Source organism: Talpa occidentalis, unplaced genomic scaffold (genome assembly GCF_014898055.3).
Source record: "Talpa occidentalis isolate TD23 unplaced genomic scaffold, MPIMG_talOcc4v2.1 talOcc4.14, whole genome shotgun sequence".
In the NCBI taxonomy this organism is placed as follows: Eukaryota; Metazoa; Chordata; class Mammalia; order Eulipotyphla; family Talpidae; genus Talpa; species Talpa occidentalis.
Window position 1 is genome coordinate 2790667 of NW_023601433.1, and position 20859 is coordinate 2811525.

The window sequence follows — 20859 nt, forward strand, 5'->3', positions numbered from 1 at the left end:
TTAAAAAAAAAAAAAAAGTAAATTCAAGGTTTCCACAGCAAAGGATTGTACTGAGGGGTCCTTGTCATTCTGCCTCTTGGCATTAAAAGTTTGGACTTTTGGCTTTAGCCATTTGGATGTGCATTGTGAGGGGCACACTTTGCTCCCCAATTTTGCAGTTCTTGTGCCTTTAGTCTTTGAATACAACCTGGCCAATGCAGGTTTTCTCCCACTTGCGTGTGCTCGAGGAATCAGAGATGGTTTGTTGGGCGCAGCATGGCTCCGAGACCTGGGAAGCTTCTCCAGGTGAGTGGGGGCCCAGCCAGCAGCTGCAGGACCTTGCTGGCACCAGGTGCATCCATGGTGGTCATGGGCCAAGCTAAGAACCTTTCTCTCAGGTGCTAACTTCTTTTCTGAGTATTTCAGGGAGGTGGTCACAGGTTCAGGAATTTATTTATTTATTTATTTATTTATTTTTGATTTATTTATACAAGCACTTGGGTACAGGCCAGAGGCACAGGAGGGTGAGAGGATTCATCAGAGACAGAGCAGGGAGCAGAACAGGCAGAAGGGCCGAAATACAGTGCTGAGGGGAGCAGCAGGTGAGACAGGAGAGGTCTGCCCCGCCATGTGGGAATCTCCCTGACCGGCCGGGATCGAACCAACACTGCAGAGGCTGCGGACAGCTTCACAGCACTGCGCTCAACCTGCTGCACCACTGGGGAGGCCCAGGAATTTTTTTATTTTTTATTATGTAGACTTTTTCGGGGGCTAAGTCTATGAACAATTTCAGATTTGCCCCACAGTTGAGCGGCAAGTTCCCATTTATTCATCTCTGCCCACCCCCCTGACCCCTGCCCTGGACTTTTTTTCTAGCAATTTCTCTCACCCGTGAGAGAAACTTCCCTTTGGGATACGCTTCCCAAAAAGGAGTTCAGGCGACCGAGTTAGGATTCCTCAGACTAGGCGTCCTCAGCGTTATCACCACTGGGGACGGAGGGAGGACACGACTGCTGGCTGGTACTACCCGCTAAGGCCTCAGCGTGCCTGCCACCAACCCAAAGATCCGAGATGGCACAGGCCCCAAGGAATGCAGTCTTGTCCCTTTATTGTCACTGCAGTGCTGCCTGTGTGCCGAGTCCAGGCAGCGAGTTCAGATGACCTGTGGCCAGGCCCCGAGGCAGCTTCTTATGGGTCAAGGAGGTGAAGTTTGTGCAGAAGTTTGAAGTCCTGGCTGCAGTAGTTCTGCGAGCACCAGGAGGGCGGAATGGAAGGGTGGGGCTCTGCTTGTGGGGGAGAGCTTCCTGCTGGCTGGTCCAGACCATGATGAGTGACACCCTGTGATTTGGGCTGCTTCCTTAAACACCCATGTGAAGTTGTCTATAATAAAGTCATGGGGGGCTTTATACCCCAGACTGTCTTGGTTTATGCTTGTGGTCCTGGCAAATGCCTAGGACTGAGACCCTTCAGTCTCAAATGGTTTCAGTTTGGGTGATAACTATATGGTAAATTCACACTTATATATTTAGGACCCAGCACTGAAAATGGGCATGAAACACACACACACACACGTGCACGCGTGCGCGCGCACACACAGGCGAAAAACTGTGCCAGCCTTATAATCAGATACATACAGGGCGTCAAACAGGTGGTTGGTTAAAAATGTCTTCTTAGTCACCACGCATTCCTCTTTTTGACGTCATCCTTAATTACAGTAATAAAAATTGAGTTCTTCATGTCATTAACTCAAAAGGAGTCAATAAAACTCATGCATTAATAATCACATCACATACTGTTTCCTATGTAATTTCATGTTATTGTGCTATTTTAAAGCTGTTTACGTCCTGCCAGAGATCCCCTCATTGTCTCACCCTATACTTGAATGAACTAACAAGACAGTAAATATTTCTACTGAGCGAAACTTCCGGTACGAAAGAGAGAGAGAGAGAGAGAACCATAGAGCAAAGTCCAGTCCTTACCTAGAGCAAAGGGGAAATACTCGAAGCGGTAAGTAAAAGGGCTGAGCCAGAAGCCCCAGCCTGAAATCAATGACATGGACAATTAATGAATCAGAGGCGGGACCAGTTTCTTCTGATTCAGTTTCCTGAGGATTTGAACTGGCACTTAAAGTTCTTTGGGGCTGAGGTGAGGGTGGGACCGGCATGACATTGTGAGGGGCTGGGGGGGGGGGCAGGGAACAACAGGAGTACAGGCCTCTAAGCCGAGAGGGCAAGCTGGCTTGTCTACCACAGAGTCAAGCGGAAAGCTGGTAGGACAGAGATGACAGGGTCAGCAGGTCCAGCGACAGACCAGCGAGTGGCCTCTAAGCATCCTAAGCTCCCATATCTGCATATCCGCTTCATAATTTGACCCCATCTCTTACTTACCTGCTTATTATTTACTCAATAGTTTCATTAAGTTGGCTGTGCTGGAGACTGAGGGAGGGCTGCTGGCTTCGAGAGGGCAGAGGCAGCTGATGCGCTAACCATCTGCCTCCTGGACACAGGCTGCCCACAAATCCCCCCAGCAAAACTCGCCAGCCCCAGCTCTAGCAGGTTGGGAAATTTGCTGACCTTAGCAGTGACATGGTGATATTACAGGTCCAGGGGCTGTGTGTTACCCATCTCCTGGCCCAGATACTAGAGTCATTTCATAACTATTCAATTTAAAAATGTTCTTCCCTGGAGGCCTCCCTGGTGACGTAGGGGTTAGATCTCAGGCTACCACCACAAAAGCTCACCATAGTGTCCTGGGTTCAATCCCCGGCCAGGGAGCTGACCCACATGGTGCAGCAGACCTCTCCTGTCTCCCCGCTGCTCCCCTCAGCAGTGGATTTCAGTCAGTCTGCCTGTTCTGCTCCCCACTGTGTCTCTGGTGAGTCCTCTTATGCCCCCACTCCTCTGGTCTGTACCCCAGTTCTTGTATGCATAAATAAATCTTTACTAAATAAATAAATAAAACTAGCTGCAAGCGTTCATGTTATGTTACGTGTGTTTTACTACCAAAGCTAGGTTTTCACATCGAAATCCACTCTGGAAAACAGGAGGCTTATTGTAGATTGTCGATGGTGTGTGTTAAATAAAATGGGAAGCAATGAATCTTATCTCCTAAGTCAGGAGAAGCAATCTAAGACCATGCGCTTTATTTTATTTATTTATTTTTTTAATAGAGGCATGTTTTATTTATTTATTTATTTGTTTGTTTGTTTATACATGCACTGGGTACAGTCAGAAGCGCGGGAGGGTGAGAGAATTCACCAGAGCCAGAGCGGGGAGCAGAGCAGGCAGAAGGACCAAAGTACACTGCTGAGGGGAGCAGCGGGCGGCAGGAGAGGTCTGCGCACCATGTGGGACCCTCCTCCGGTGGCCAGGGAGCAGCTGGGGATCGAACCGGTGCCGCAGAGGCCGCGGACAGCTTCACAACCCGGCGCTCAACCGCTGCGCCACCGGGGAGGCCCGACCATGAGCTTTAGAAGCAGAAAGATCTACATTTAAATCTAGGCCGTGGCATTTATGATTTGTGTTTTCTTGGGCGAGTGAACTAAGACATTTCGTTCAAGACTTGTTTTTTTTTTTTTTCCAACTATAACATAGTTGAAATAATGTTGGAAAATGAGATCATATGCAAAATAGATAATATAGTCCCCCCAAAATAGTCAATGCTGTCTAAATGACAGCTGTTGTTATCACCATTTTTTTTTTTTTTTTTTTTTTTTTTATAGAGGCATGTTTTTTTTTTTTTATTTATTTATTTATTATATTTGTTTGTCTTGTTTATACATGCACTGGGTACAGTCAGAAGCGCGGGAGGGTGAGAGAATTCACCAGAGCCAGAGCGGGGAGCAGAGCAGGCAGAAGGGCTGAAGTACACTGCTGAGGGGAGCAGCGGGTGGCAGGAGAGGTCTGCGCACCATGTGGGATCCTCCTCCGGTGGCCGGGGAGCAGCCGGGGATCGAACCGGCGCCGCAGAGGCCGCGGGCAGCTTCGCAACCCAGCGCTCAACCGCTGCGCCACCGGGGAGGCCCTGTTATCACCATTTTAAAACAACCCTGTTAGGTCTCCCTGGTGGCGCATGGTTAAAGTCTCAGCTATGAAGCTATCGCCAGCCACTGTGGCCTGAGTTCGATCCCCGGCCAGGGAGGTGACCCACGTGGCACAACAGACCTCTCCTGACTCCCCGCTGCTCCCCTCAGCAGTGTATTTCAGTGGATCTGCCTGTTCTGCTCCCCACTCTTTCTCTGGTGAATCCTCTCACCCCTGCCCACATCTCTGGCCTACATCCCAGTTCTACACAAAAATAAATAAAATAAATCTTCAAAAAAAAAAATAAAGCAACCCTGTTGAGATATAATCTGCATACCACACAAGTCACTCACTTGAAGTGTACCATTCAGTGGATTTTAGTGCATTCCCAGTGTGCAACCACCCCTGCAATCAATTCTAGAACATTTTATTTCCCCCAAGTAGAACACTTCACCCATTAGAAGTTGTTCCCTATTTCCCCCAAACATCCCCCAGCCCCCAGCTCTCGGCAGCCACGAATCTATGGATCTACGAATCTATGGAATCCCCTATTCCTGACATGTCACGTAAATGGAAAAATATAATATGTAGTTTTTCAGCTGTCCTTTCACTTCAAATGATTTCAAGATGCATCCATATTGTAGTGTGTGTAAGTCCTTCATTCCTTTTCATTATCGAGTTGTAAGTTTTCTCTGTTCTATCTCTTATGATATATGTGATTTGCATATTTTCTACCATTTTGTGAGTTTCTCCCATTTTGTCTTTTCGTATTCTTAATAGTGTCCTTTGAAACACAAAAAATATTTCATTTGGTGAAGATCAATGTATCTATTTTTGCTGATGCTTTTAGTATGTGCTTAAGAAGGCTTTGCTTAACCCAAGAGCCTTGAAGATTTATTTCTCTGTTTTCTGCTGGGAGTTTTATAGTTTAAGCTCTTACATTTAGGTCTGTGATCTATTTTGAGCACATTTTTATGTATGATGTGAAGATGCTGTACTTCACTTTTGCATGTGACTATCTAGTTATTTCACCCCATTTGTTGAAAAAAATATTCTTTTTCCCTTGAATGTGACCCTTGTCAAAAATCAATTGACCAGAGATGTTTGGGTTTCCTCCTGAAGTCTCAGTTCTAGTTCATTTATCTACATGTCCATCCTTATGCCAGTATCACAACGTCTTGCTACCGAAGCGTCATAGTGTTCCAATTATTAAGTGTGAGTCCCCCAACCTCGTTCTTTATTTTTCAAAATTGTTTTGATGTTTTTCTGGGTCCTCTGATGAATTTTTCATTTCGGTCATTGAACGCTTCGACTCGAGTTCCCACTGGTTCTTTTGTTCTAGTGTTTTTCTCTCTCACTGAGATTCTGTCTAATGAGACACTCTCACCAAACCTTCCTTTTTCTTCTAGATGCAGTTGCAGTTTCTTTTAGTTCTTTGAACATATTTATAACAATTGCTTTGAAGTCTTTGTCTGCTAAGTCTGATATCTGGACCCTCTCAAAAGCTGTTCCTGAGGACTGAGTTTTTTTTTTTTATGTAATTCAGACATTCCCATTCTTTGCTTGTATCATATTTTTTTGGGTTGAAAACAGGACACTTTGGTAACGCTCTGCTCAAACTTGGCACAGGCTCCTCCCTGCTCCAGGCCTTGCTGTTGTCATTTGTTGCTTTCTGGCTTAGTGACTTGGTTGGACTCTCCCAGTGAAGTCCATTCCCCACACATGAGCAGCCTCTGATGTCGGCCTCAGAGGGTGCAGCCTTGGGCGTGTGCACAGTCACCTTAAGGTGACAGTGGTTTTAACAAGGTTCTCTTTGTCTCTGACTGATTTCCCTGTTATCCGCCTGCCGCCTATGGTACCACATCCGGGCCTGAGCCTCCACCTCCTGCTGGCTGGCTGCCCTCTTGTTTGACACTCTGGGGCATATACTGCTCCACAGTCTTGTCCAATTAAATGTGGGCCCTTTTGTGGGGTTAGTCTTATAGGCTAATTGCCACCTTAGACTCTTCTTAGACTCCTCTGTCCTGGGTTCTCTGATACACTTCCAGTTGGTCTTCGGTTTAACCAGCTCAAGGAGGTTCCCAGGCCCCTCTTGACAGCTTACCAGCAAAATCTCCATTGCTTTTGAAAAGCACTTACACCTGAAATTACCCCACAATGTCTTCCAATAGAGGCGAGAGCTTCAGAGCTCTCTATTCTCCTGGCCTGCTTCTTCCCCTAGGTGAAGGCTGTGCCACTGCTCCAGAAGGCAGGGAGCCCGGGCCTTCTTGTCTCAGAGTGACAACAATGCTTCCTACCAGTGCTGGACAAGAGCGTAGCCGCTGATCTTCCTGGCTAGCCTCTCCCAGCCTCGACTCTCTGTCCTGTGAGCAAGCTGAGGCAGAGTGATTGAGGTTCCTGTATTCTTGGGCCGCCGTGCCTGGGCAAGAGGGTTGGGCTTTGCAGTGAGCCCTACACCTCTCAGCGGATCTTCCTTGGATTAGCGCTTTCACAACATGGAGCCGCAGGGGATGAGAAATGCTGGCAGCCCGCCCCACCCAGGGAGACGCTACTAAGAGCTGAGGAAAGAGGAAGCTTGTGTTGTGTTCTTGGCTCACCTGCCTGGAATGGATCCTCCATCCGCTGAGCTGGGAGGGGAGGAAGGGAGAGGGCTGAGGCTCAGATGTCACTGACTCAAGCTGTTCTCACCCAGATGTAAGTTTTCTTGAATAAAGCCTTCCTAATCGTCTGTGTGCTTTTAAGACAATTTCCAGAGCTTTAAATTGCTGTGTTTTGGGTTTTCTTTTTTTTTTTTTTTTTAAGAGTTTTACTGGTTACAGTTGTTTCACTGGGGAGAACGTTCCCAGAACTCCTTGCAGAAAGATTCATGAGGGCTTTTTGCAGATAAATTTGTGGTGCAGGAGAGAGGGAAGGGTCAGAGAAGATTCAAGGAGCTTCGACTACAGAAGAGCAGGTCTGATTTGGCTCAGCTGAGATTGTGTGACAGACAGGCCAAGAATGTGGGGCTGAAATAAGGTGGGCCGTGGGTTGGCCATTGTTGAAGGTGGAAAGACCCACCTACCTGGGTTTGCTTGGACTGTTTTCTCTATTGGTGTATATGTTGGAACGTTAAGAAGAAAACCAACATTCCGTATGTCAGCAAAGGAATTGATTCCATTGGCTTCATGTTCTTAAATTCGGTTTTCCTTCGAGAGAGTACGAAGAGAGCTAGCACAAGGTCGCAGCTGCCAAGGTCTTGGTGCCCTTTGCTGCAGATTTCTGCCTCTGTCCCAATGCTGTATGCAATGGCTAAGTCACATGACCCCCACTCACAGCCACATCCAGCAGTTGGCCTTCAGTCCCCCGGGGACTCTGGTGGCAGACACCCTTCTTTTCCCTGCCTCACCCATGGCGTGGGCTGCAGGCCCTTCTTCTGGGTCTGATCCTGCTGCCGTGGATTCTGTCCACTGTCCTCTGCTTTTCCCCCATCCGGTCTTCCCAGGGATTTCACCCTATCTTAGTCACCTAAGCTGCCACCAGGCTGTCTTTCTAGAATCTCCTTGTTGAAACCCAGGATCAGCTTCCCATGGCCCAAATCCCAAACGCTAATGCCGAGACGGTTCGAGGCTCAGCAGGTCCCTGGCTCTCTTTGCACCTCCACCTCCTTCCCACTGCCCTGTCCAGCCTTCCCTCCTGCTGTGCCCCGTCATGCCTTCCAGTTGGCTGGTCATATCACCAGCATTTCTGGAATGTTCCTGCTGTCTCTTGCTCCATACCTTTGACTCCATCTGGCATGCCTATCTCCATTTCTCCACCTAAAAAGCCTGATTCACCCTCCAGGACTCTGCTGCAAGAGCGCTTCATCTGTGAAGCCTTTCCCCCTGCCCTGCGGAGTCTCTAGCCCCTCAGACCAGGCATCAGTCATTCACGCAGAGGGTAAGTGTGTGCGCAGCCTGTGCTGAGGCCAGGAGTCGCGTCGTTCACGCTTGACTGGACTGCTCTTATCTCGCCAATAGCTTTGATGTATTTATGGGGTAGCCGCTCCCACATCCCATCCCTTGAAGCCAAGGATGATGACTTATTCATCTTTGTACCATGGTGATCATTGGCACTGAAATGTGTTTGTTTGATTGAATTGAAGACAAATACTGAGAAAACGCCCTTGGCAAACTCTCGCTAATCCTTGCTGTCTGCGTGGTAAGATGGGGTCAGGGTTAGAGGAGATTAGGGGAATGTAGAGGTGGGCACCATTGCTTGAGAAGAGGCAGAGAGGGTGGCGCAAGACTGAGTGACGGGGTGAGTGAGGGAAAGGGGTATTTGGAAAGGCGTGGAGGTGACATGGGGTAGCGGGGGCCACTGGTGGGAGGAGGCAAATGACAAAGAGACTGGGTTTTCTCAGGGGAGCAGGGTTGGGTGTGCTTTGGCCTGGCTGGGAGACAACTCCTCGAGGCAGAGGAAAGGAAGGAGGCGGATAGGAAAGGCAAGGAGGAGCAACAGCAGGCCCCTGGAAGCACCTGCCCTGTGCTCACCTTCCTTGGTCTCGCCCGGCCTGCGTTTTGGGGTGGGGGTGGCTCAGAGTGGGTCTGTGGCTCTATACTTGAGGAACTCTTAAAATCCTGGCTCTGGGCCCCCCAGCTCTACTGATTGGATGTGACCTGGGGTAGGACAGTGGCATCCCAAGGTTTGAAGTGCTTCAGCTGGTTCTAACGAGGGTGGAGGAGCAGCGTAGGGGTTAGTGGCATGGCATGAACTCTGGTGGGCCTGACTCCAAGGCCCACACCTGTCTCCTGAGATCAGTGGTTCTCAGGTGGGGCCCCCAGAACTCTTCTGGCAAGTGGGGACCCCACTTACTTGTGAACCTACATCATCAGAAACTCTGGGTGGCCCCGCAGTCTGGTTTAACAAGCCCTCCAGGTGCCTGTGATGCCCGCTGAGTTTGAGAAAAACTGAAGTGCTCCTTCAGCTCTGACCCCCTTGTGAAGACCCAGGATCGGCTTCCCAGTGCCTGAATCCCAATCCCAGTACCCTGCTCCCTGGAGAAAATCAGTCACCTCCTACCAGCGGCCCCCGCTACCCCACGCCTTTCCAAATACCCCTCTCCCTCCCTCACCCCCTCACTCAGTCTTGCGCCATCCTCTCTGCCTCTTCTCAAGCAATGGTGCCCACCCCTAGGTTCCCCCAATCTCCTCCCATATGGGAACCTCAGGCTGGGGCCAGCCTTGAGCCCGGCTTGCTCCGTTCCAGGCGCTGAGCCCTGGGAACCAGTGTCTGAGCAGCTCTGCCTCTGACCAGGCTTCCTGAAGGGCCCTGAACCCAGAACTCACTGGGGTGTGGGGAGGGGGTGTGACAGGTTCTCTGGGCCTCCCACCTACATCTCTGATTTACTGGGTCTAAGGCCACATTCAGTCCCTTTCTTAAATCCCCCCGGAAGTGTGGTCATCAGCTGTGATTAAGACCAGGCCTCTCCACGCACCTCTCAGCAGAAGGAATTTCTGAGCACACGCCTTGTCCCAGCCCCTCCAGAGGTATTTCCCTTACAACCAGGGTTGCCAGATTTAGCAAATGAAAATACAGATTACCCGTTTCAGTGTGAGTTTCAGGCAAACAGCAGTGATTTTTTTTTTTTTACTATAAGTACATACTAAATAATCTTCATGATAAACTATTAAAATAAGTTAAATAGTAAAAAATGAATTCGGTAATTTTACTAGTAAAAAAAGGCAAGTTTAGTGCCTTTGGTCAATTTAAATTTAGCAAGCAGTGGCTTAAAGTTGACTCATTGTTCATCAGAAATTCAAATTGAATGTGTGTTCTGTACTTTATCGGGCAGCCCGACCCACCGCCTGCCGGGGCCTCAAGGAGAAGTTGGCCATAAGCTTTGGGGGGAGGAAGGCAGAGCTTGCCAGGACATCAGCAAGGAATAAGAACGAGCAGGTGAGTCTCAGAAGTGCTCTGCTGAGCTGTGTGCTCAGTTTGGGCTAAGTTCTGCCTGAGGCCAGCCAGAGACAGTCCTCGGGTTGCCGTGGGCAGAACCATGGAGCCTTAGTTCTTGCTGGCGTTGATGTCCAGCGCACCCCCTGCATCCTCCATGTTCTGAAACTAAGACTTGTGGAGGACAGTCCACTTCCAGGACGCTATCCCAAGGAAATGCTCTAAGCGGATGGACAGGATTTGTGCAGAAATAGAAACCATACAGGGCCTCCCTGGTGGCCTAGGGGTTGAGTCTCAGTACTATCACGCTATCACCACTGTGGCCTGAGTTCGATCCCCAGCCAGGGAGCTGACCCACATGACACAGCAGACCTCTCTCCTGTCTCCCCGCTGCTCCTCTCAGTAGTGTATCTCAGTGGATCCGCTTGTTATGCTCCCCACTCTGTTTCTGGTGAATCCTCTCACTCCTTGCACCTCTGGCGTGCATTCCAGTTCTTCTATGCAAAATTAAATAAAATAGTGGGGTCTCCCTGGTGGTATAAATAAATTAATCTTTAAAAAAGATTAAATAAAATATTTAAAAACTAAAGCAATTTGCAAAAAGTATAGAATTCTTTTTAAAAAATTAAAAAAAAAAAGAAGAAGAAAGAAATAGGAACCACACAATGAAGGAGCGACACAACAGAATTATCTAGACATTCAAGAGCAGGGGCTGTCTCACAAGTCAGGCCCTCGTCCAGGACAGCGGCGCAGCGGGTCTCTGAGGTACTTGATGCCAGGGCAGGACTCTCCAACCAAGGGAAGACAAAGGTAGAAGCGAAACAGCTCAACCTTAATAATTTGCCTCTTGGTAGGAAGATGATAGTTACTTCTCCTTACTCTGTCTTTGCACTTGGGTTTTTCAAGTTTTCCCCTTGCGCAATCAGGAGGGCAGGGAGGGCAAACCCTAATAGGAGAGGAGTGTTTGCAGCGGCACATTGAATGACGGGGTTTAGTGCTCTTGCGTGCACAGTGAGGCGCCCTCTTGGCTGGAGGGTGGGGCAGGGGTGGTGATGGCTCTGTGGGATGGAGAACTCAGAGGGAGGAAATGGAGAAGCAAACCCCTTGGGGTTCAGGGTTGAGAAACAGGCCGGGGAGGGGGGTTGGGGCAGGAGGGACAGGGCGGCTCTTGCATAAGAGGCAAAGGCTGTGCAGATGCCTGAAAGAACCGGGACCCAAGAGCCCAGGGTGGGAGCGGGACAGCTCTGCTCAGCAGGAAGATGCTCTCCTCTGAGGATCCCCAGCCCAGTGTGGGTGCAGATTCTCCTCCAGCCTGGACCAGCGGACCCTGTGGCCGCCGGACAACAGCACCCCAGTTTCCACTGACACCCGGGCTGATGGTCTTTGCAGCAGCTTCCCCTGTGAGGGCAGCCTGTCCTCCTGCCCAATTTCTGGGTGTCAGCTACCACCCCGGTGCTCAGTGTGCCTGGAAAAGCACCTGCAATTCTTCTGCCATTTTGCTTATAACGTATAAGGTAAAGCCACCCCCACATTAGAGTCAAATCCTCCAGCTCCTAAGGGGGAGGACCCCTCCTGGAGATGGGGTCCCAGCGCTTCCCCTACGTGGCAGCTCTGGCCACCTGAATGGCCACATGGGTTTTGATGCCTTTGGTAGGTTAGGGAACTGGAACAGGAAGTAATGTGCAGGGATCCTCCTCGGACAGATAATTGCCAGTTTGGGGCTCCTCCAGGTTAGGGGTGGCAGGTAGCCAGGCCCTTGCCAGCTGGCCCTAGCAGCAGCGTGTTTGATGAGGTTGCTGGTGAGTGTCTGGTCTGGGTAAGGAGAGGGGCCCCTCTTCCTGCATGCCCAGCGCCTGGCCAGAGGCCCCTGGGCTGAAGAGCCATGAGCAGCCATCTAGAGCAGAGCAGGGAACCCCACTGGACCAGAGGGGAGCATGGAGGGAGGCACCAGAGAGGAGAGAAAATTTCCATTTGGCTTTGCGAGCTCCTGGCCATGTCCCCAGAGCACAGCGGCTTGGCGGCAGCGGAAGCGAGCGCCCAGTCCCTGGTCAGCCCATGAATTATTCATGGCAGGCAAAGAGGCCTTATCTCCTGGCCAGCCTCAGGAGCCTGCATTCCCATCAGCTGGACACTGGGCAGACAAGAAGTTGCATTAGGGCAGGGATGACTTGTCCCTTGAGACAGGAAGGGCACTCTGTTCTCTTGAAGGGAAGCTCCTCCCAACCTCCAGCTCCTCTGCACACCAGCTGTGGATTTTATTGAGACATTGTCAGGGCTCAGAGAGAAAGACCCTGGGACAATGGCTGTGGCCTGGCCCTCCTGGTGCCAATCGAGGGGGGTTCATAACAGAAAAGAGGAGTCAAGGAAGGGCTGGGCAGCCCAAGATGCAGGTGTCCAGAAGCCCGGTGCCAGGGGGCTAAGGATGTCATCTCTCACTGGCCCCTGCCAGGGCCACTCCACAGGAGACACAGCTGAATCCTATGCCCCCAAAGCTAGACTGGAAGCCTGGCCACGGGTGCTTCAGAATGTGACGGTATTTGGAAAGGGCGGCGGTTATTGTATTTGGTTAACAGGAGGCACAGAGGGCCATGCCGCAAGAAGCACAGAGAGCAGCCACGCCAGGCCCCAGGGCGGGGTGGGGGGCGGAGCGGGCAGTGAGCCATGGGAAACAGGGAGAAGTGAAGGGAGAATCTCCCCTGTAGCTTTCAGGGGGAGTGTGGCCCTGGGGACGCCTTGATTTTGAACTTTTAACCTCCAGATCTGTGAGACAATACATTTCTGTTGTTTTGAGTCACCCAGTTCGGGGAACTTTGTTACATTCGCCCTAGGAACTCACACCCCCAGAGTAGACTTCGGTTGCCAAGACCCCAGAATCCCACTGCTGGCACCAAACCCTCTCCTGGCACCAGCACAGGCCTCGTCGCTGGGGTGCTCAGGGTGAGCCTCACCCCTGGTGTCAGCTCCTGCCCCAGAGCAGCCAAGCACAGGCTCCCATCAGGCGCAGTCGGGGTGGTGGCCACGGTGGGGCTGGAGCAGCCACACGAGCAGCCACACAGGCACCTGCTCACAGTGCAGGGGGTGGGCGTCCAGGGCCTGGGGGCAGCCAGGGTCAGTTTCCCAAGCTACTCATTCTGGTATGGATCAAGGAGTCTAAATCCTGCATTGGAACCTGGTCTCTAGGTTGTTTTGAAGGGTTATAAATATTAAATGGGCTTAGCAGTTCGTTAGCTTGATTTAATGGCTTAAAAATATTTGGACAGGGTCTTCCCTGGTGGCACAAGGGGTTAAACATTGCACTATGAAGCAATCTGCAGCCTCTGCAGCTCGAGTTCGATCCCCGGCCGGCCAGGGAGCAACCCACATGACGCAGCAGACCTCTCCTAACTCTCCTGCTGCTCCCCTCAGCAGTGTACTTTGGTCAATCTGCCTGTCTGTTCCCCACTGTCTCTGGTGAATCTTCTCACCCCACGCATCTCTGGCCTGTGCCCAGCTCTTGTACGCATAAATAAATAAATCTTTAAAAAATATATTTGGACATAGAGTTGACGAGTGTCCACTTGTGCTGTTGCTTAGGGCCCCACACGTACCTGGGCCTAAAATTGGAGCAGGGGACCTCAGGTGTCCTAGTGTAGGGTCCCTGGTGGACACGGAAGAGGACTAAGCCTTGGGGAGCAAGGTAGACCTGGTGAGCTAGCGGTTTACCACATGGTGCCCCTGGGTATATTTTTGTTTTGTTATCCCTCGCCTTTAGCTCAGTCTTGGAAAATTCCAGCTGGTTTTACAGCTCAGCAGCAGGGCAGCAGGCAGGGGCCTTCCTTGGAGAGGGAACAGTGCCACCCTGAGGCCAGGGTGGGAATGGCAGCAGGAGGCGCAGTGAGGCTCCAGCTGGCCAGGCTGGTCCCTCCCTGTCCGACTTTGTTTTCTTACCAAAAATAGCATTTTCCTCATAGACGCTCCCGGGGAACTGAATTGTCTGCTTATGATGAAAATCCGTCTTCAGGCTCCCAAGGAATGCAGCCTCCAACTTCCCCAGGGCCCTTGGGTAAACCCGCTTCTTCCTGTCCCCACAAATCCCCACCAGGTGCCAAGTGCCACTGTCGCCATAGACACAAGTGAAAGAGCTGTCCCGAGGGGCTTCCTCTCCAGCAGAGGTCATGTGCTCACCCAGGGGGAGAAAGAGTGTTTCCCCCTTTCACTGAACACTATCTGGAACTGTGCTGATGGTAGTTGGACCCAGATTAGCGGTGTGAACAAAGCTGTAATGTCGACCTCCCATCCTCGCTGGACTAGCCTCCCCTCACCCTGCAGGCAGCGACGGTTATTGTCCCCATTCTACAGGCACGGAAACTGAGGCCCATTGACCGAGGAGTTTCAGCCTCCCTCAGACAACTTAGTTAGAGACCCCGACTCTGCTGTAATAGGGTGGGGGTCGGGGGAGGGATCAGGCATGACCTGTCAGTTATCTATTTCTATCAGAATGGCTGATGTTCTTTCCCGGGGCTGCCAGGACAAAGGACCTCCAAACTTAAATACAGAAATGCATGGTTCTATAGTCCTACAGCCTGAGGTCTGAGATAAGGTGGCACTGGCCCCAGCTGAGCGCTCTCCCTCCCCCTCCGTCCCCCGCTTTGGTGGCCTGCTGGCTCTTTCCAGAGCTCCCTGACTGATGCCATCTTCTCAGGAGAAATGCCCAAACCCAGATTGGGAATCAGGGACCCTCTATAGCAAATAGAACTCCTGGGAACTTCTAAGACAAGCCTACCAGATGATATGATGGCAATTTATTTTTTTTAAAGACTTATTTATTTATGTGTAGAAGAATCTGGGATGTAGGCCTGAAGTACAGGAAAGGACTCACCAGAGACAGAGCGGGGAGCAGAGCAGGCAGATATACTGAAACACACTGCTGAGGGGAGCAGTGGGGAGACAGGAGAGGTCTGCTGCGCCATGTGGGTCAGCTCCCTGGCCTGGATCAAATTCAGGCTGCAGTGTCATAGTGTGATAGTGCTGAGACTTAACTCTTACACCACCAGGGAGGCCTTGATGGTAATTTAGAACTGACTCATCTGTGCCTCCTGCAAACTGATTATCCCTTGAATGTCAGCTGATAGCTTGCTTTGTCATTAAACACAATTATAACTGGTCTCAGGATTTCTCAAGTTTCACGTCCTAAATCCAACCAACCCTAAGCAAAATCCCTTGGCCAGGGCAGGCTCAGACCCCTAGCAAGGAGTGATGCCACGGGGCGCCCATCTCTGTGAACCCTGATCTAGGATCGAGGGGATCACTATGAGCAATCTAACTGAACAGCATTGTGGGGAAAATCCCCTTCTATTCTTGGCCTAGGGGCCTGGCCTCTGTCCAAGGCATTGTTCCTATGGGAAATGCATTCCAGACTCCAGACCAGCAGGAACTCCTCTGGAGGTTAGGGCCCAGGAATGTGCCCTCCTAGCCCAGGCTTCCCCCAGCAAGCAGCCCACAAGCCCCTTCCAGCCCCTGATCACCTCCCACCCTCAGGGCCTCTGGCCTCTAGCCCAGCCTCATCCCTCTCTTCCCTCTCCCTCCCTGGAGCCCCTGGGCCTCAAACTTTGGGCCTGGGCTACAGGGCTCCCCATTCTGCCAGGTCACAGAGGGCTGTGCCCCAGCTCTGCACCAGGGTAAACCTCTCAGAGGAATTGTAAGCCCTTGAGTGTGAAACTGCCTTTTCTCCATCTTTGTTCCATAGGGAAGGAGAGGAAGTGCCTGTGGGGCATCTCTGGCGCTGTGGGGTCACGTCAAAACAGGCAGATCAGGGGGAGAAAGGGACACATTTCATTACCTTCCTATGGCGAATCCACATGGATGAAGATTCTAAGGAAAGTGAGGCCAAAGGGGGCTTTGTCCCCAGCTGAGGACTGGGATGGGGGCCTGGGGCTTCAAGGAGGGGGACCCCACAACGAGGTCTGCACCGGCCTTTGCTTTGAATGGAGATGGGCTTCTCTGAGGGAAGGGATGTTTCTGGTAGTAACCCGAGTTCTGGGTTATTCCCCCAAATTTCACTCTTCCAGTAGTGAAGGGGGGATAAGAGTTTCTCTTGAGCCCGAAGGGCCTCAAGTGACCTCAGCTCCAAATTATCCACATGCCAAAGTGACACCTCTTAGGAAGGCCAGTTTTGGCCGTCTTGGGGAGACCTGTCTGAACATCTTGGGAAGCTTCCGCAGCACCTTGGAGAGACCTGGCCCTCTGCATGCCCCAGGAAGAGTCTGAGGGCGCAGCATCCATGGGGCACCTCTGGGAGCCACTGCTGAGGCAGCCGCACCTGCCCCTAGCGCCCAGCTCAGCACCTTGCACACGTCACTGGCTGGAGCGAAGTGGCTTGGAAACACCCGGCTGAGGTAGGACGTGAAACTTTCTGTGTGGCTCCTAGCCCTCAGGGCTCTCCATGGCCTGCCCTGCCCTGCCTGTTAATCATGTGACCCCGCCTCCCTCTGGCTGTGGGAGGTGGGCAGGGGGCAGCATCGGCACCCTGGCCTGCCGGGAAGCCAGGCCAGATCTGGCCAAGGGGGGACCCAGGATCTCCCAACTCCAAGTCCAGAGTCTGAGGGGAAGAGCATGCCCAGCTCTTGTCACCTTTCGTCGAGACATTTTGTCTCCTCCAGAAATCCCCTCTTCTGGAGAAAGTCCAGAAAGGGAGCTAGCACTTTGTTTTCTCCTGGCCACAGCCCCACCAGAGGTGATGTGTGTGGGGCCTCCCCAGAGAACACGCGGGTGGGTCCCTATGAGCTGGCTCCTCCTGCCACTCATGGGCAGCTGTGATGTATTTGCCATCTGCAAATCCCAGCAGAGCATCCCTCGGCCACCTCCGGAGTGTGGCTCGTATCACGAGGCAGGCCAGGGATGCCTAGGCCTCTGGTGACGTGATGATGTGACTGTCTCCATGGCGGTCCCGGCATGTCGCTGCCTGTGATAACATCAGATACTTTGCTGACACAAATGTCTCTTTTTTTTTTTTTTTAATAGAGGCATGTTTTATTTATTTATTTGTTTGTTTGTTTGTTTTGTTTATACAAGCACTGGGCACAGTCAGAAGCGCAGGAGGGCGAGAGAATTCACCCGAGCCAGAGCGGGGAGCAGAGCAGGCAGAAGGACCGAAGTACACTGCTGAGGGGAGCAGCGGGCGGCAGGAGAGGTCTGCGCGCCATGCGGGACCCTCCTCCGGTGGCCGGGGAGCAGCCGGGGATCGAACCGGCACCGCAGAGGCCGCGGGCAGCTTCGCAACCCAGCACTCAACCGCTGCGCCACCGGGGAGGCCCCCGCAAATGTCTCTTGACGCAGGGTCACAATGTCTCCTTGCCTGTCCCTCGTGAAACTTTGCCCCCCATTCCTATCCCACCCTCCAGACCTTATTCCTCACGCCACTGTCTCATGATGAGCTTTCACCGGCCGTGTGCTTTCAACGTGTGGCACAAGAACTTCTGCTCAAGTAGCAGAGTCTCGCCTTGCAGACCTGCTCCACAACCATGTTCCCACGGCACGACCATGTTCCCACGGCACGACCACGTTCCCACGCACGACCACGTTCCCATGGCAAAGCAGCAACAAAGTTCCCGTTGCAACACCAGAGGATGGAAGAGCCCCCAAGACAGATACACCAAAGCAGCCACCCCAGCTGGAGGCGGCGGCAGTAGAGTGCGACTGTGAGCTTGCCAAGATCTCCGTGCACGCCGCTGCTGCTGCCCGGCCCCTCACCCCAGTCCTTGCCCCTCCTTGGCCGCTGATTGCAGAGCCAGTGGTAGGCACAGGCCAAGCTGCTGATCGGTCAAGTGCTGAAATAAGAGTTGGAGAGGGGCCTCCCTGGTGGCGCAAGGGGTTGCACTATGAAGCAATTTGCAGCCTCTGCAGCATGAGTTTGGTTCCCGGCCAGCCAGGGAGCACGGCTGCAGCAGACCTCTCCTGACTCACCTGCTGCTCCCCTCAGCAGTGTATTTCAGTCACTCTGCCTATTCTGTTCCCCACTCTGTCTCAGTGGATCCTCTCACCCCCCGCATCTCTGGCCTGTACCCCGGCTCTTGTATGCATAAATAAATAAATTAAAAAAAAAAGAGTTGGAGGGAACTGTGAGTCCCGGCAAGTCAAGAAATAAGGGTGTGTCTCCAGGAAGAGGTGACTTCAGGGGTTTACTTTCTGGATTGATCAGAATAGGTTAGGGTTATGCTGCAGTAACAAGCACCCCCAAATCCCAGAAGCTTGAAACACCAAAAGTCTACTTCTCATGAAGCCAGCCTGTCGGGTGCAGGCTGGTGGGTGGGCTGGGAGGCTCAGCCCCTGGTACTCACTCAGGAGCCCAGGACAGTGGGCGTTTTCCTCTCAGCTTGCTCGTTCGTGATTTTTTGCAGTTGGGCCCAGAGCCTTGGATGATGGTACATGGAGCTTCACCCGCTCTGGCCTGGAATTGGCCCCCATGACCTCTGCTCTTGAGACAGAACCAGTCCCGTGACCCCGCCCAGCTATAGCGTGGAGGTGGGAGAGACGTGCGGTCTTCCCACGTGCTTGGCAGAAAAGAGGAGAGCCTGTGCATGCGTTCGACGCCTCCCAGACACTGCTCCAGCTCACCCCCTCTCTTGGGCCCCTCTCCTGCCCCGTAAGGCGTCCTCCTCCTGCATCTGCGAGTGTCCCTCGACTCCACATGTCCTTGGAAAATGCCCAGTGCTGTTCTGTGGGCATCTGCTTTTCTTTTTTGCGCAGCAGAACTGGCGCATAGGACAGAGATGCGGGTGTATGTGTATGTGAGAGGATTCCCCAGAGACAGAGTGGGGAGCAAAACAGGTGGATCCATGGAAATCCACAGCTGAGGGGAGCAGCGGGGAGACAGGAGAGGTCTGCTGTGCCATGTGGGTCAGCTCCCTGGCCGACTGGGGTTCGAACTCACGCTACAGTGGCTGGCAACAGCTTGATGGCTCTGTGTCTTTAACCCCTGAGCCACCAGGGAGGCCCCAAGACTTAGTATCTTAAAACAACAGATGTTGATCACCCCCAGCTTCTGTGGGTCAGAATTTAAGAGTGGCTTTGTTGGGTGGTTCTGGCTGAAAATGTCTCACGAGGTTACCTTGAGGATGTCAGCCAGGGCTCCCACGATCCTCAGGGGCTGGAGGCTCTGCTTGTCACCTCACAGCTGTGGGCTGTGGGGAGGGGCCGAGGTCCCTGAAGGGCCCTCAGGACATGGGGGCTGCTTTCCCCAAGAGCTCAAGAGTGCTCCCCAAGAGTACTCCAAGAGCATGAAGCCAGGAAGAAGCCACAACGCCTGTGCTGACCTGGTCCGGGAGGTCACTCGCTGTCACGTAATTAGAAGTGAGACTGCTAATTAGAAGTGAGTGGGGGCTTCATGGCCCCTGCAGGAGCAGACTATCAATTAAACCACCCCTCCCACTACTGTCCTCTCTCAACTCTTTGAAGATTCTTAGTTTAAATTCTAATTAATTTTGCTTCATGTGACACTCTGCTTCCCTTTTCCGTGCGTTCCGCTTACAATGGGCTCGTAGCTCGGGAATCTGGGACTTTGTCCTGCGAGCAGTGTTTCTGAGAGGGACCAATTCTGTCTTTTGGGATGTTCCTGGCCTAGTCTGTGTCTCTGATGAGTTTAAGGAGAGGGGCTTGGATGAAGCCAGACACGGAGAGCCAGGCACCCACAGTCTCCGCCCCCAGATTGTTCCAGGCTTCCCTGGGATTCACCCTCAGGTCCCAGAAAGGAGTGGTGCTATAAGGAAGACGCTTCTTCTGGGGACCCCACGTGCCTGGGGTGGGATGGAGAAGTGGGGAGAAATGAATGTGTGGGCGGGGAAGCTTGTCCTACTCTCACCAGCTTCTCCCCCAAACCCCCAGCAGCCCACTATCACCCCAACACCCGGAACCAGAATGATAGCTCCCGACTCTGTCACAGAGATGGAGCATGAGGGCCCTGGTCATTGAGGGGAAGAAGTCGGACAAAGATCACTAAGGTCTCTTCCCACTGTCCTCACACTGATGCTCCTCCTCACCCCCCAGAATGATGCCCAGCGCCCCTCTCCCTAAGCAACACCGAACACATGCACACTCATGTGAATTCACACAGCTCAGTCATCTGAAAAACTCTGGCTGCTTTCAGATTTGCTCCTCAGATCCAAATTTCTCTTTGCTTCTCCAGAGCCGACTTTGTGGATAGGCGCTTGTAGCCCTTGCCAGATTGCCATCTCGTAAGGAATCATAGTGCTGCCCCTTCTTTCTGTCCTCTGAATGAGTCTCTATAAAATACTGGGGGTAGATTCGATCAGAGGCAAATACCCAAATGCCTGCTGGAGCTAATTGGATGTCACTGTGGAGTGAAAGTGGCTATGGGTGAGGCAGCAGGGAGTAGTGGGGCCTGAGGCAAATTATAATATGTACATATATGCTTTCTCCTCTGAGGACAGTAATGTCTGTTGCCAGCCAGAAAAGTGGGCCCATGTCATCAGATAGCAAGAATGGAAGATTTGTTGGGAAATTTCTTCATTTATTTAAAATGTCTGAAGGTTGAATTCAGCTAAGAGTAGTGTGTTTTTTAGTCCCTAAATTTCTTTTCAGAAGTACATGAGGGTCTGATCACAATAGTGGTAGCAATTGCATAGTCTTGCACATGGTACAGGATTATTAGAGTCTAGGATATCCTCCCTTACAACCCTTCTCCCCACATCCACTCCCACATCCCCCCCACCCCCCACCCCAGGAATCTGCCAGGGTAAGAACTTTCTCAATGGAAGTGAGGCCTGTCTGGCACAACCCATTCTTAACAAGCCCAAACTGAGCACTGTCCATTTTACCCGCCTGCTTTTATTAGAATCTGCTTTTTCCTCTTTTTTTTTTTTCTTTAAGATTTATTTATGTATGTGTACATGAGCTGAGGCACAGGTCAGAGACGTGGGAGGTAAGAGGACTCACCAAAGACAGAGTAGGGAAC

General features: G+C 51.9%; 1 long non-coding RNA gene across 1 annotated transcript; it reads left to right on the forward strand.

Moving 5' to 3' along the window:
- The first annotated feature begins 7350 nt into the window (after positions 1-7350).
- Positions 7351-17039, forward strand: LOC129145817 (uncharacterized). Its single transcript, XR_008551904.1, has 4 exons — positions 7351-7916; positions 9811-9914; positions 15637-16285; positions 16962-17039. It is a non-coding gene; the product is annotated as an uncharacterized LOC129145817 (long non-coding RNA).
- Positions 17040-20859: the final 3820 nt, after the last annotated feature.